This window comes from Tachypleus tridentatus, chromosome 4 (genome assembly GCF_004210375.1).
Source record: "Tachypleus tridentatus isolate NWPU-2018 chromosome 4, ASM421037v1, whole genome shotgun sequence".
Classification (NCBI taxonomy): domain Eukaryota; kingdom Metazoa; phylum Arthropoda; class Merostomata; order Xiphosura; family Limulidae; genus Tachypleus; species Tachypleus tridentatus.
Window position 1 is genome coordinate 4,959,634 of NC_134828.1, and position 16,605 is coordinate 4,976,238.

Consider the following 16,605-nt stretch of genomic DNA (forward strand, 5'->3'; position numbering starts at 1 on the left):
TTTGTTCTTCATGTGTCAGCCACGGGGTGGGAAGTTTTCCGACTCACGGAACTAAAGGCTGGGTTCAATTACCACTGTTGACAGAGCGCAGACAGTCCATTGTGTGGCTTTACAGTAAACAAACAAATAAACCACAATATATATGAGGGTCAATATTCTCTTATATAACCATTCGTACGATCTTATATATATATATATATTGGTAACCGTGGTGTCTATTCAGACATTCGTCTTTCGGCCGTTTACGTCGACCACTTCTCGTGCTGCGTTTGACAAGTTGACTCAACATTCACTTTTGGAATGACGGGAGAACAGACGTGAATAACTTTGATGTTGAATATTCTATTGTCAGGAACTAATCATACTATCATTCAAATTACAAATGGTAACTTAAATTCAAGAATAAAAATGTAGATTTATTGTATGCTGTTGTTGAGTGACCCTTAGCATGCTGAAATATTCAACAATTACTTTTTAAAGTTTTTCAATAATTTAAATTGATAGATAAATTTTCCAATCACTGGTGATAGGTACTTTTACTTGTACAAAATAATTCACTTTTATAGTTTCACGTGTTCAACAGAGTTAGTATTAAGATAAAAAATAATATAATTTGTGTGGTTATAGCAAATGATTATGCGACCTTTTAACAATGGGCATTTATTTGTTTTACACTTTGATGAAAATTAAACAATACTTGTATTTGTTATTGAAAACTAATAATTTTGTTTAACTGTTGCATGTAGCTATACTTATTATAACAAGTTGCATTAAACATTAAACCTCTAGGCCTCACTCTTATGTCTTGTAGATACACCAGACAGTTTATTTAATCAAATTGAACGCTACGATATCCAACAATGGACCTTTGGAATTCTATTTTAATCTAGCGATTGTAGTAAACAGTTATATGTATATGAAAGAGGAAACACTTCCAATCCGCAACTTGTTGCTAATAAAATTGATAACTTGTCTTGAGGTAAGAGATCGTGATGTCGTTTTCAATTCTACCATTATTTCATGTCTAAGTTTTTCACATTAGAATAATTCGAATGACAAATTGTTCAAGTTTCTCTAAATGGAGAGATATGGTGTCCAGATATTACTTACATTTTGTTAGTTCGGAAGATAAAACTCATAGTAACTTAGCCATGGAACAAGATGTTATTCTTATAATCCTGACATGTTTTAGAGTACGTTTAAAAGTGTTTGCTTCAGAATGTAGTTGTAAGAGAGGCGGAAAGGTGATGCATATAATACAAGAAGAGAAGAAAATATACTTTGAGAATGAAAATACTCTTACTGACAGAGACATATTTATACGTTGAGAATGAAAATACTCTTACTGACAGAAACATATTTATACGTTGATAATGAAAATACTCTTACTGACAGAGACATATTTATACGTTGAGAATGAAAATACTCTTACTGACAGAGACATATTTGTGGTGTTGCTTGTATTGAAAATTTACACAAGGTAGGAGATTTCAGTGAGTAAGAATTGTTCACAAAGAAAGCTAACTGTGGTGAGGATATAATTAAAGAGAACAAAGAATGTTAGTTCTTAACTGAAACAGAAGAAACTACAGCTGATCAAAGCTAAAGAGTTGGTTAAAGTTACTGGAACCTAAATAATGTTTTTAGTGTTGAACTAGAGTTTGGAACTAAACTAATTTGATCGTACGTGTGGTAGAATTCTATCTTGTGATGACAGTAAAAAATGGATCAGATTAAAACCCAGATAGAATTACATGCTTTATTTCAGACCTGAAGTTTTTCTGTCATAAGATAAGCTACTTACTGGGATGTTTCCTTTACCATACACTAGAAGTCATCTTTCTACCATGGGTTACGAGATAAAAGTTGAAACATATTTATTAGAATCTCTGTGACACCACAATTCCTCCATCTTATTTTTAAGGTGACTGCTTCTGTCATTATTTTACATCTTATGGTGTTCTGTACAGATATAACTGTGATTTCTTGGTTTGTTAAGTTCATGACTCTGATTTATTAGATCCAGACAAACTGAAATGTTTGGTTCCTTGAGTCTCAGTAGCTAACTCTAATGTTATTCCTCATTAGTCTCTATATTAGTAGTCACTACTTAGTTGTGTTGTAACTACGTTTCGTGTTGCCACTGGAAATTTGACCACCGGTGGTGTAATTTCCTCATGAAGCTTATTGCCAGTATACAGTCTTTCTGTTGCTTACACACCATGCTGGGAAGGAAACTGTCAGTTTGTTGGAACTGTATGATCATTTGCTGATCAAATCGATCCACATTGTGCTTTATTTATTAAGTAGCTTTCTCATTGTTCATCACCAGGCCTGGTTGGGAAATAGTAGCTGTAAAACCAGTAGCAATCGACATGCTGGAAAATTTCCCATAAAATAGTGTCTCATTAGGAGACACCTGTAGTTAAACCTTTAAGTAAACAGGTAGAACATACATTTCGTACCCAAAACAAAAACATAAGTATGGAATTATCATCGCTGTAAGATATGTCTTCGAAAGTGGCTCCACAGTTTTCTCCAGTACTTGTCGTCTGCCACTTAGAGTTGATACTTGTCATCTACCATTTAGGGTTACTACTTGTCATCTACCTATTAGGGTTGATACCTGTCATCTACAATTTAGGGTTGATACTTGTCATCTACCATTTAGGGTTGATACTTGTCTATCACTTAGGGTTGATACTTGTCGTCTACCATTTAGGGTTGACACTTGTCGTTTATCACTTAGTGTGGGTACTTGTCGTCTACCATTTAGGGTTGATACTTGTCGTTTACTTGTTTATCATTTAGGGTTGATACTTGTCGTCTACCATTTAGGGTTGACACTTGTCTATCACTTAGGGTTGATAGTTGTCGTCTACCATTAGGGTGGATACTTGTCTATCACTTAGGGTTGATACTTGTCTATCACTTAGGGTTGACACTTGTCGTCTACCATTTAGGGTTGATACTTGTCATCTACCACATAGGGTTGATAGTTGTCGTCTACCATTAGGGTGGATACTTGTCTATCACTTAGGGTTGATACTTGTCGTCTACCATTTAGGGTTGACACTTGTCTATCACTTAGGGTTGATACTTGTCGTTTATCATTTATTGTGGGTACTTGTTGTCTACCACAACTTTTCGTTTGATACGCATGCTACGTAAATGTTAGGAATGTTGATAATTCTGAAAATGAATGCAAGTGAACGACTTTTTTCAAATGAACTAAATGACTCATAAAGTTATCAAACTAATATTTACAACTGGGTAGGGAGTATCGACTAAGTTGATAATAATACAACCTATAATATGATAACTGATTGTTTTTTAGTTATGTGTCCAGAAATTGTGGAATCATGAAGTGGGCCTCATGTTTTGTTGTTGTCGCAACTAAGTAACGACAAGGAAACCATTAGCACGATATCAATCCAATCGTTTTATCTCGTCAACAATGATTTTGTTGTAAATGCAGTGTTAAGGATAAGGGTATTATAAAAAAGAATCTTCAGGCTGTAAAGAATATATTTTTGAACAAAAGAACCGAACATGTAAGGTTTTTAGTATATGTCGATTTAACTAAAATGAACATTAAGAGCTAAGCCTAGTTAGTTTTGGAAAAAACTTGGTGATCGCAGAAAACAAGTTAGTAAATATTTATGTATATTTATTTAAGATATCACTTATACTGAGTTGGTAGTTTTAGAATTTTGTTGATATATCCCTAATAAATCGTGTTCTAACTATGACTCTTTAACCCACAAATCAAACTAAAATATTGATAGTATCTGTATTTGTGGTAAAACTGCTACAATATTATCTTTTGCGGTCCCTGAGTTCGAACTTTTGGATTTTGGTTTATTATAATAAAGTAGAATTTTGGAGAACTGGTGATTTTGTTACTCAATTAGGCCTGACATGTGACAAGAGTGCTCGGACTATTAATTTTGTTTCAGTTATTTGGTTAACAGTACTTTTCTTTTGTGTTGTGATATGATTCTAAATATAAGGTTATTTTGTTTTGTTTTGGGCTAACTTTGCTCTGTCAATGGTGAATGGAGACCCAGATTCAGTGTTGCGAGTCCATAAATTTACAACTTTCCATCGAGGGACAAGATTGTTTGAGTGGATAGTTTGATAAATCTCAGAATAAGTTTGGTAAAATAGGATTTTATAATAGAAAGAGAAACTGCTTATAACAATTTTAGTGACATACAAAAAAGAACGAAGCAAAGTTCTTGAAGGTTTAATTACATTACCAGTTTCATGTCAATGCGTGAAGAGATGTAGTTCTTTCGAAGAGGAAAAATCTCATGTTGAAGAATAAATTATATTCATAACAGGTGTAAATGTAATCTGGTGAACACATAAACCGTTCCCCAGAATATGTCTATGGACTTACAACACTAGAATTCTCGTTTCGATATCCGTGTTGGGAAGTTGTGTTATTTTGTGCTTAAACATACAAACACATAAATTACATTCTTTACAAGTGTAAACAGAATCCTGCCAACATATCAATTATACTTTGACAGCAACGAAAGAGATTTACACATTGAAAAAATTACTTGTAAATGTTCAATTAAAAATCGTATTACAAACAAATTAACTTCATAATTTCACTAACAGCTTAAAACGATGGACCAGTCAGAGTTTAAAAAGTTCTTAGAAGAACTAAAATAAACTAAAAATGTGGTAGGGTTTGAATGCACTTCACACTGTATAATAACACATTCAATTTATTTATGGCATAAGTTTTATCCGACTATCAGAAATTTAAAGTCGTACAGGTATTCTTCTTTTCTGCTATAGATGGCGCCAAAGTTATTTTGTATAAACAAGATGCGCACAGACACGTATGTATCTCAGAACGCCTGGTATGGGTTAATATTAACATTTTTATTGATAGGGAGAGAACAATGTTTCGACCTTCCTAGGTCATCTTCTTAACCTGAAGATGACCTAGGAAGGTTGTTCTCTCCTTATCAATAAAAGTGTTAATACCCATACCAGCCGTTCTGAGGTACATTTTTATTTCAAGTGGGTTTCTCATCATCAAGAATACACACAGATAAATATATTTTCTGTCACAAATGATGCTAGTATTGACATAAGTTCTGCATTTGTCAGACTAAACGTGTACTTCAAAACTAAGTTGAAAATGAAAACAATCAATTTAAATATTAGCACTGTGTTTGTTCTCAAGTTTTTTTTAAAAGTGTCCGATTCACTAATTTGTGGCAAATAAAATTATACCACCTTATATTTACATTTAGCTGAAATGCTACAAGCACTAAAGCTACAACAGTTTCTAGCATTGTTAAATGTTTTTATCTTTGTTGTAATTAATGCAAAACAGCATAATATTGTTCAAAAATCTTAATTGTTAGAATAGCGTATTGTTATTGACCATCATACCAGAGACGCCGAAATAACTAATTTAAATTAGTAGTAACGCTTCCCAACAGACTAAAATAATGTTATTACATGAGTGAAGCTGTATTATATTTGTAATTATGTCAAGAAGTCTTGAATTAATTAGATAACTAAAACTCACCTTGCTTAAGATCTTAGGGTGAAGAGAATGACATATGAGATGATGAGTCTTGAGGTCACTGGCTCTCAAATAGATAAATAACTAGTTGAAGGTTATTCTTCTATTATGCTTTGGAATCTCTTATTACAGAATATATTGTTCGAGGAACCAAGTGCTGTTGATAGCATAGTCGTAAAATAAAAAAACTCAAATAATTCATTTAATCGATTCACTGAAACCGTTATTAGAAATGGTGATCTGTGTTCAAAATAAAACTTGATAATCATGCACATTTCTACGAATATTGGTTTGAAACTCAAATTTCCTTTAATATGAGAACAGCATGTGAATACCTTTAATAGGTTCCATATTCCTTAAACGGGAAAGGTTTACATTGTATAACCAAATAAAAACACTAACAGAGTTTACATTGGATAACCACATAAAAACACTAGCAGAGTTTACATTGTATAACCAAACAAAAGCACTAACAGAGTTTACATTGGATAACCAAATAAAAACACTAGCAGAGTTTACATTGGATAACCAAATAAAAACACTAGCAGAGTTTACATTGGATAACCACATAAAAACACTAGCAGAATTTACATTGGATTACCACATAAAAACACTAGCAGAGTTTACATTGGATAACCACATAAAAACACTAGCAGAGTTTACATTGTATAAACAAACAAAAGCACTAACAGAGTTTACATTGGATGACCACATAAACACACAAGCAGAGTTTACATTGGATGACCACATAAACACACAAGCAGAGTTTACATTGTATAACCAAATAAAAACACTAGCAGAGTTTACATTGGATAACCAAATAAAAACACTAGCAGAGTTTACATTGATAACCACATAAAAACACTAGCAGAATTTACATTGGATTACCACATAAAAACACTAGCAGAGTTTACATTGGATAACCACATAAAAACACTAGCAGAATTTACATTGGATTACCACATAAAAACACTAGCAGAGTTTACATTGGATAACCACATAAAAACACTAGCAGAATTTACATTGGATTACCACATAAAAACACTAGCAGAGTTTACATTGGATAACCACATAAAAACACTAGCAGAGTTTACATTGTATAAACAAACAAAAGCACTAACAGAGTTTACATTGGATAACCACATAAACACACAAGCAGAGTTTACATTGTATAACCAAATAAAAACACTAGCAGAGTTTACATTGGATAACCAAATAAAATCACGAGCAGAGTTTGTCAATACGTTTGGAATGAGCTAATGCTGGATCAACATAAGGTACCATGTAATACTTCCTAGTTCTCGTTATAACTTAGTTATTAAACGCAACTGTAGTGTTGTAGTTACAATTTTAAAAATAATAAATAATCAAAACTTCTGTTTATCATTATAAATAAAACATACATCCTATTCACGTTTATTCATAATTAAAAGCCACCAGTGGCATAGCGTCATGTTTTTGGATCTATACTGCTGGAAACCGAGGTTTCGATACCTGTGGTGGGCAGGGTACAGATAGCCCATTGTGTAGTGTAATTTAAAATGAGAAATACATTGTTTGGTCCTGAAAATCGTGCATTTCTTGAAGAACCTAAAACACCTTATCCACAAATTTTTACTCCTATTCATATTAGAGACACGTAAAATATTCTAGAAAATTCCAAAATTGCCGATACCTCTGATATTTCTTTAGCAGTTAAAAAGATGGTGCAAATATTACTTTTTAGTCGGAATGTGGAGGGGAATTTGTTTGTTTATTTGTTGTTAAACGCAAAGCTACACGATGGGCTATATGTGCTGTACCTATCGCAGGTATCTATACCAAGTTTCTGGCGCCGTAAATCTTCAACTAGAAGCTGTCAAGAGGAGGACTAGGTGTAATATTGTTATAAAATATGCTTTAAAATGGATTGATCCATATTTATTCGTCACCACGAAAAGCAACATTAATAACAAGTACCCCGAGTGAAGAAGCAAAAACTGAGTTAAACACTTGCAACGCGAGCACCTACCGATCACGGCTAGTGGATCCACAGTTATACTAATCCAAGCAACATGTTTAATCTCTTTCAGCAGGTCTGCTGATTTAGAACGCTAAAAACCGGGTTTCGATAGCCCTTTATGTAGCTTTGTGCTTAATTACAAACAACAACTCATATTATCAGAGTTTTTTTCACAGATTGTAAAAAAGTGTCATCTGGTTTCTGGCACTTTCTTGCAACCGTCATATTTATAAATAGAAACTTTCTAATCCCATGTAATGTGTGTAATATTATTATATCAGTTTTCTTTGTGAATCTCCAAATAATGATCACACCAAAGGAAAATATTTAAAATGCATACAAAAAAAAAAAACCACAAAAAACAAAATCCACCATAATTATGAATGAACTTAAAGAGTGTGTAATAACTTCATAAGCAAAACAAAATAAAGCAATTTACCATTATCCACATTCCATCATGTTATTTAAAACAATTTATTGTCAACATAACTCTTCACCCACACCATAAGGTGTACTGAATTAGATACAGGTTTCTATTTTACATATCACTTGTACTGAATTAGCTGCACATTTGTATTTTACACACAACTTGTACTGAATTAGTTATATTTTACATACCACTTGTACTAAATTAATAACACATTTCTATTTTACATACAACTTGTTCCAAGTTAGTTATACGTGTATATTTTCCATACCACTGGTACTGAATTTATTACATTTTTGTATTCACCATACTATTGTACAGAATTAGTCACAGGTTTGTATTTTAAATACCACTTTTACTGAATTATTTACAGGTTTCTATTTTGCTTACCACTTGTACTGAGTTATTTACCGGTTTCTGTTTTACATACCACTTTTACTGAATTCGTTATAAGTTTATATTTTTTACGTACTTCTTGTGCTGAATTAGATACAGGTTTCTGTTTTTCATACAACGTGTACTGAATTTTTTACAGGTTTATGATTACATACAACTTGTTCTAAATTTGTTACACTGTTGTACTTAAATACCACTTGAACTAAATTTGTTACACTGTTGTACTTAAATACCACTTGAACTAAATTTGTTACGGTGCTGTATTTACATACCACGTTTACTGAATTTGTTACAGGTTTTTATTTTGTATACCACTTCTATTGAATTAGTTATATGTTTCTATTTTACATACCATTGTGTTGTATTATTTACTGGTTTATATTTAACATACAACTTTTACTGAACTAGTTACAGGTTTATATTTTACATATCACTTGTACTGAATTAGTGACATGTTTGTGTTTTACATACCACTTGTACTGAACTAGTCACAGGTTTGTATATTACATACCACTTGTACTGAATTAGTTACAGGTTTGTATTTTCCATACCAATGGTACTGAAGTAGTTACATGTTTGTATTTTACATACCACTTGTACTGAATTAGTCACAGGTTTGTATGTTACATACCACTTGTACTGAACTAGTCACAGGTTTGTATGTTACATACCACTTGTACTGAACTAGTCACAGGTTTGTATGTTACATACCACTTGTACTGAACTAGTCACAGGTTTGTATGTTACATACCACTTGTACTGAACTAGTCACAGGTTTGTATTTTACATACCACTTGTACTGAACTAGTCACAAGTTTGTATTTTACATACCACTTGTACTGAATTAGTCACAGGTTTGTATGTTACATACCACTTGTACTGAACTAGTCACAGGTTTGTATTTGACATACCACTTGTACTGAATTTGTTACAGATTTGTATTTGACATACCAGTTATTCTGTTGTGTGGGAATTAGTCAAAACAGCAGTAGTTGATAAGAGTTGTTGACTCCTCCCTGGTGAGTCTGAAGGTTTATATCCCTGTTAACCAGATGTTGTTTCCTTGTGACACGACAGACATTGCCTTATGCATTGGTTCACGCCTAACAGTAACAAAAAAACAGACAGATAGACAGTAGTGAAGAGTACAAAAAGGGACCTTGTTACACTAGTAATATAGTAAACACTAGCTCTTATGTTCCTGATATTTGGGTCTCCTTTTAATTACAAAATACCTGAAATAATAAAAATAACCAAAAGAACAATGTCATTTAATATGATGCCACACGATAGATGAGATTTACTAAAAACCCAAGTATTCCAGAATGAACTGTTAAAACTTTAATCAGTAACATTATTTTTTGGCCAGAGTGTGTGATACAAGTTTAAGTGACTTCATATAACGTACAGAATGAAGCTATTTATCAAACGTTTATTATCAACACGTTACAGTGTGAACATAACGGACACAGTTAGGAAGTATGGGACATATGGATATTTATTTAATTTTCAACTGATAATGTGAGTATTAATTACCAATACTGGTATTAAGTTTGGACTATCATCACGTTATGTTCATTTTAAATTCACAAGATTTTGACTCAAGTATTTAAGCCTTACACAGGTGTAATATAAGTCTTGCACTTGTAGAAGTTCCAGGTAATTGAGAAGAAATATTATGTGTGAAAAATCAAACCAAAAATTTGATTCGCGGATTTTAACTCCCGTCACCGAACATACTCGTCCTTTCAGTAGTGTGGGCAATATACTGTTACGGTCAATTCGTTGGTAGAATAGTGGCTGAAGAGTTGGCGGAGGGTGTTGTTGATAAGCTGCTTTTCCACTGTTAAATAGACAGCTAGCTTTGCGCGAAACTCGATAAAGAAATAAACTCAAACAATGAAGTTATAGTTCTGTTAAGTGACTTAATATAAATTTGTTTAGACTTCACCAAATGAATATAATAAGAATTATTAAGGTTTACTGTGGTTTAACTTCCATAAATGACTGTTATCATAAGCATGTGAAACTTTTCTCTATCAGGAATTGCCAACACTTAGAATTATTAATAAGTTAACTTACATGTAAGTTGATTGTATTAGATCACCGAATGATGTGGTTTACGATTCACGTGGTCTGTAATCCTGCCAAATTTTGTTTTTGTGTACTTCACGAAGTAAGTTTTGGATTGAATACTATTTTTTACTTCATCTAAAGTAGAACGAAATGTTTATCTCGTCCCGTTCTTCGTCTCTCCAAACCATTAGGAATAATCGGTTTACGGCTTCATAGATTTCTTTAAAATTATGCTAAATATTTCTGTTGTGGGCCAAACGCTGGTTAGTGACTAGCTGGCTGGACCGAGAATCAGGGGGCCCATATTTCGCGAAAACAAAATCGAATCCCAGAGTTTTGAGCTGTAGCTAGGTTAGAAGAGTGGAAGTGAAATCCCAATAGTAGTTGTGACAAGAGTTACCAGTTTGTTGTGAATGTTGTTCACCGTTTTCCGTCTATCACATGAAAATTACGGACAGCTACAGAAGATGTTATCCTCATGTAGTTTGCGCGAAATTCAACACTACAATCCTTCTAATGTTCTTACGTAAAATTAAGTGTGCAAATATTTATTTCTCAGCTCATCTTGGAAGTATAACTCTATTTCCATATGTTTTCGACGAACTCCTCCATCAGGTCTCTGTGGTCTTCCGTGTATAGAATCTCTTCTCGTGTACGTTACCTTTCCCTGGTCGAATGAACTCGGATGAATTACTTCCATGTTGTAGATTAATATATTTATAACGAGAGTTAGATTTATTACTACCCTTCACAATAGGTTTATTTCATTATTTAATACGATATTCTATTTCCTACCACACCCACATTAGCTGTAATGAAATCATAACGATTACATTTCTTTGGAAGAACAAGTTTTGACATAAATTATTTTCACAAGAAATGTCAACTTTAACATAACTCGATTTGATAATTTCATACTTATTTCATGTACGTGTTTTCGACTTAACTCGATTTGATAATTTCATACTTATTTCATGTACGTGTTTTCGACTTATGTATTTATTTCAAACAGTTCATATATATATATATATACCACCCATTAAACAGTTTATATATATATATATACCACCACCCATGAAACAGTTGATATATATACCACCAGACTTCAATCAAGTGATATATATACCACCAGACTTTAATCAAGTGATATATATACCAGCAGACTTTAATCAAGTGATGTATATACCAGCAGACTTTAATCAAGTGATATATATACCACCAGACTTTAATCAAATGATATATATACCACCAGACTTCAATCAAGTGATGTATATACCACCAGACTTCAATCAAGTGATGTATATACCAGCAGACTTTAATCAAGTGATATATATACCAGCAGACTTTAATCAAGTGATATATATACCACCAGACTTCAATCAAGTGATGTATATACCACCAGACTTCAATCAAGTGATGTATATACCAGCAGACTTTAATCAAGTGATGTATATACCAGCAGACTTTAATCAAGTGATATATATACCAGCAGACTTTAATCAAGTGATATATATACCACCAGACTTCAATCAAGTGATGTATATACCACCAGACTTCAATCAAGTGATGTATATACCACCAGACTTCAATCAAGTGATGTATATACCAGCACACTTCAATCAAGTGATGTATACACACCAACACGCTTCACCAAACTGGTGTATGTACCACCACACTTTAAGAAATTGATATACTTACCACCACACCCGAACCGACTGATATACATACCATCGCACTACAAACAATTGATATATATACTATGACACTTCAAACAGTTGTTATATATACCAACACACTTCAAACAATTGATATATATACTATGACACTTCAAACAGTTGTTATATATACCAACACACTTCAAAAAGTTGATATACATATATATCCCACCACAATTTAACCAAGTGATACATACCTCACACTTTACGGGCCAATATACATACCGCCACACTTCAACCACCTGATATATGTATATACCACCACAATTTAACCAAGTGATACATGTACATACCTCACACTTTACGGGCCAATATACATACCGCCACACTTCAACCACCTGATATATGTATATACCACCACACATCAACAAATCAATATATTTACCAACACACTTCAAACAGTTGTTATATATACTATGACACTTCAAACAGTTGTTATATATACCACCACACATCAACAAATCAATATATTTACCAACACACTTCGACAAATTCCTGTATTTACCAGCACATTAAACCGAGTGATACATATATATACACACCATCACACTTAAACAGTTGATATATATATATACACACCATCACACTTAAACAGTTGATATATATATATACACACCATCACACTTAAACAGTTGATATATATATACACACACCATCACACTTAAACAGTTGATATATATATATACACACCATCACACTTAAACAGTTGATATATATATATACACACCATCACACTTAAAACAGTTGATATATATATATACACACCACCATCACACTTAAACAGTTGATATATATATATACACACCATCACACTTAAACAGTTGATATATATACACACACCATCACACTTAAACAGTTGATATATATATACACACACCATCACACTTAAACAGTTGATATATATATACACACACCATCACACTTAAACAGTTGATATATATATACACACACCATCACACTTAAACAGTTGATATATATATATACACACCATCACACTTAAACAGTTGATATATATATATACACACCATCACACTTAAACAGTTGATATATATACACACACCATCACACTTAAACAGTTGATATATATATATACACACCATCACACTTAAACAGTTGATATATATATATACACACCATCACACTTAAACAGTTGATATATATATACACACACCATCACACTTAAACAGTTGATATATATATACACACCATCACACTTAAACAGTTGATATATATATACACACCATCACACTTAAACAGTTGATATATATATACACACACCATCACACTTAAACAGTTGATATATATATACACACACCATCACACTTAAACAGTTGATATATATATACACACACCATCACACTTAAACAGTTGATATATATATATACACACACCATCACACTTAAACAGTTGATATATATGTACACACACACCATTACACTTAAACAGTTGATATATATGTATACACACACCATCACACTTAAACAGTTGATATATATATATACACACACCATCACACTTAAACAGTTGATATATATATATACACACACCATCACACTTAAACAGTTGATATATATGTATACACACACCATCACACTTAAACAGTTGATATATATATACACACACCATCACACTTAAACAGTTGATATATATATACACACACCATCACACTTAAACAGTTGATATATATATACACACACCATCACACTTAAATAGTTGATATATATATACACACACCATCACACTTAAACAGTTGATATATATATACACACACCATCACACTTAAACAGTTGATATATATATACACACACCATCACACTTAAACAGTTGATATATATACACACACCATCACACTTAAACAGTTGATATATATACACACACCATCACACTTAAACAGTTGATATATATACACACACCATCACACTTAAACAGTTGATATATATACACACACCATCACACTTAAACAGTTGATATATATACACACACCATCACACTTAAACAGTTGATATATATATACACACCATCACACTTAAACAGTTGATACATATACACACACCATCACACTTAAACAGTTGATATATATACACACACCATCACACTTAAACAGTTGATATATATATACACACCATCACACTTAAACAGTTGATACATATATATACACACCATCACACTTAAACAGTTGATATATATATACACACCATCACACTTAAACAGTTGATACATATATATACACACCATCACACTTAAACAGTTGATATATATATACACACACCATCACACTTAAACAGTTGATATATATATACACACCATCACACTTAAACAGTTGATATATATATACACACACCATCACACTTAAACAGTTGATATATATGTACACACACACCATCACACTTAAACAGTTGATATATATGTATACACACACCATCACACTTAAACAGTTGATATATATACACACACCATCACACTTAAACAGTTGATATATATATATACACACACCATCACACTTAAACAGTTGATATATATGTATACACACACCATCACACTTAAAACAGTTGATATATATATACACACACCATCACACTTAAACAGTTGATATATATATACACACACCATCACACTTAAACAGTTGATATATATATACACACACCATCACACTTAAACAGTTGATATATATATACACACACCATCACACTTAAACAGTTGATATATATATACACACACCATCACACTTAAACAGTTGATATATATATACACACACCATCACACTTAAATAGTTGATATATATATACACACACCATCACACTTAAACAGTTGATATATATATACACACACCATCACACTTAAACAGTTGATATATATATACACACACCATCACACTTAAACAGTTGATATATATATACACACACCATCACACTTAAACAGTTGATATATATATATAACACCACACTGCAGTCAACTGATATATATACCAGCACACTTCACCTAAATAATATATATATACCACCACACTTCAACCGACTGCTATATTTACCACCACGCTCAACCAATTGGTACATATACCACTACACGTCAAAAAGGTTATATATATACCACCACACCATAAACAGTTGATGTCTATATAACCGCTCTTCAACAAATTAATAAGTTACCACAACACTTCCACCGACTGATATATATACCACCACACTTCAACCAACGGATTTACATACCACCACAGATATATGGACTAATATATATATCACCATACTCGACCAACTGATACATATACCACCATACTTCAAGGGATATATTTACTACAACACTCAACTAACTGATCTATATACCACCACACTTCAACAATTCGATATATTTACCATCACACTTCAACAAATTGATATATATACCAGCACACTTCACCCAAATGATATATATATATATATATACACCACCACAATACAACAGATCGATATATTTACCACCACACTTTAACAAAATGATATATTTACCACCACACTTCAATCAACTGATATATATATACCACCACACTTCAAACAGTTTATATATATACCACCACACTTCAACTAACTGATATATTTACAATCATACTCAAACAACTGATCTATATACCACCACGCTTGAAGCATGTGATACATTTATGACCACACTTCAACCAACTAATATATATACCACAACAACGCAACAGACTAATATATATACACTACACTCAACCAACTAACGTATGTACCAGCACACTTCAACCCAGTGATATATACACCACCACACTTTAACAAATTGATATATTTACCACCACACTTCAACCAACTAATATATATACCATCATACTTCAAACAGTTGATACATATACAACCACGTTTCAAAGATTATATATATATCATAACAGTTCAAATAATTGATATATATACCAACACACTTCAAACAGTTGATACATATACAACCACACTTCGACAAGCTGACATGTATATACTATAACACTTCAGTTGATATATATATCACCACAATTCAATCAACTGATATTTATACATACCATCACACTTTGACGGACCAATATATATATATATATACCATGACACCGCAAAGAGTTGATATGTTTCGACCATCATATTTAATTAGTTACATTATTATCTAAGTTAATTGTTAACTCTGATGCACGCTTGAACAATAGATAGATATAATAATGTTGGTTTTCAAACCACGTGTTGAAAGTATCATTAAATGAAATATAATTTAAATAATTAACTTAATGTGTTGTCATAAATAATCAGTGCACTTTAATTATTTATACATTTACATATGTAGTGCATGAATATTAAAGTTATAAACGTATTCTTTTTCTAAGCAAATAATTATGTTTTAGTTACACTATAAAAGAAGATAAAAGACATCAGAGATTAAGTTTGAGACGCGAAGTTAAAATTTAGTTAATTTTAGTTGATTT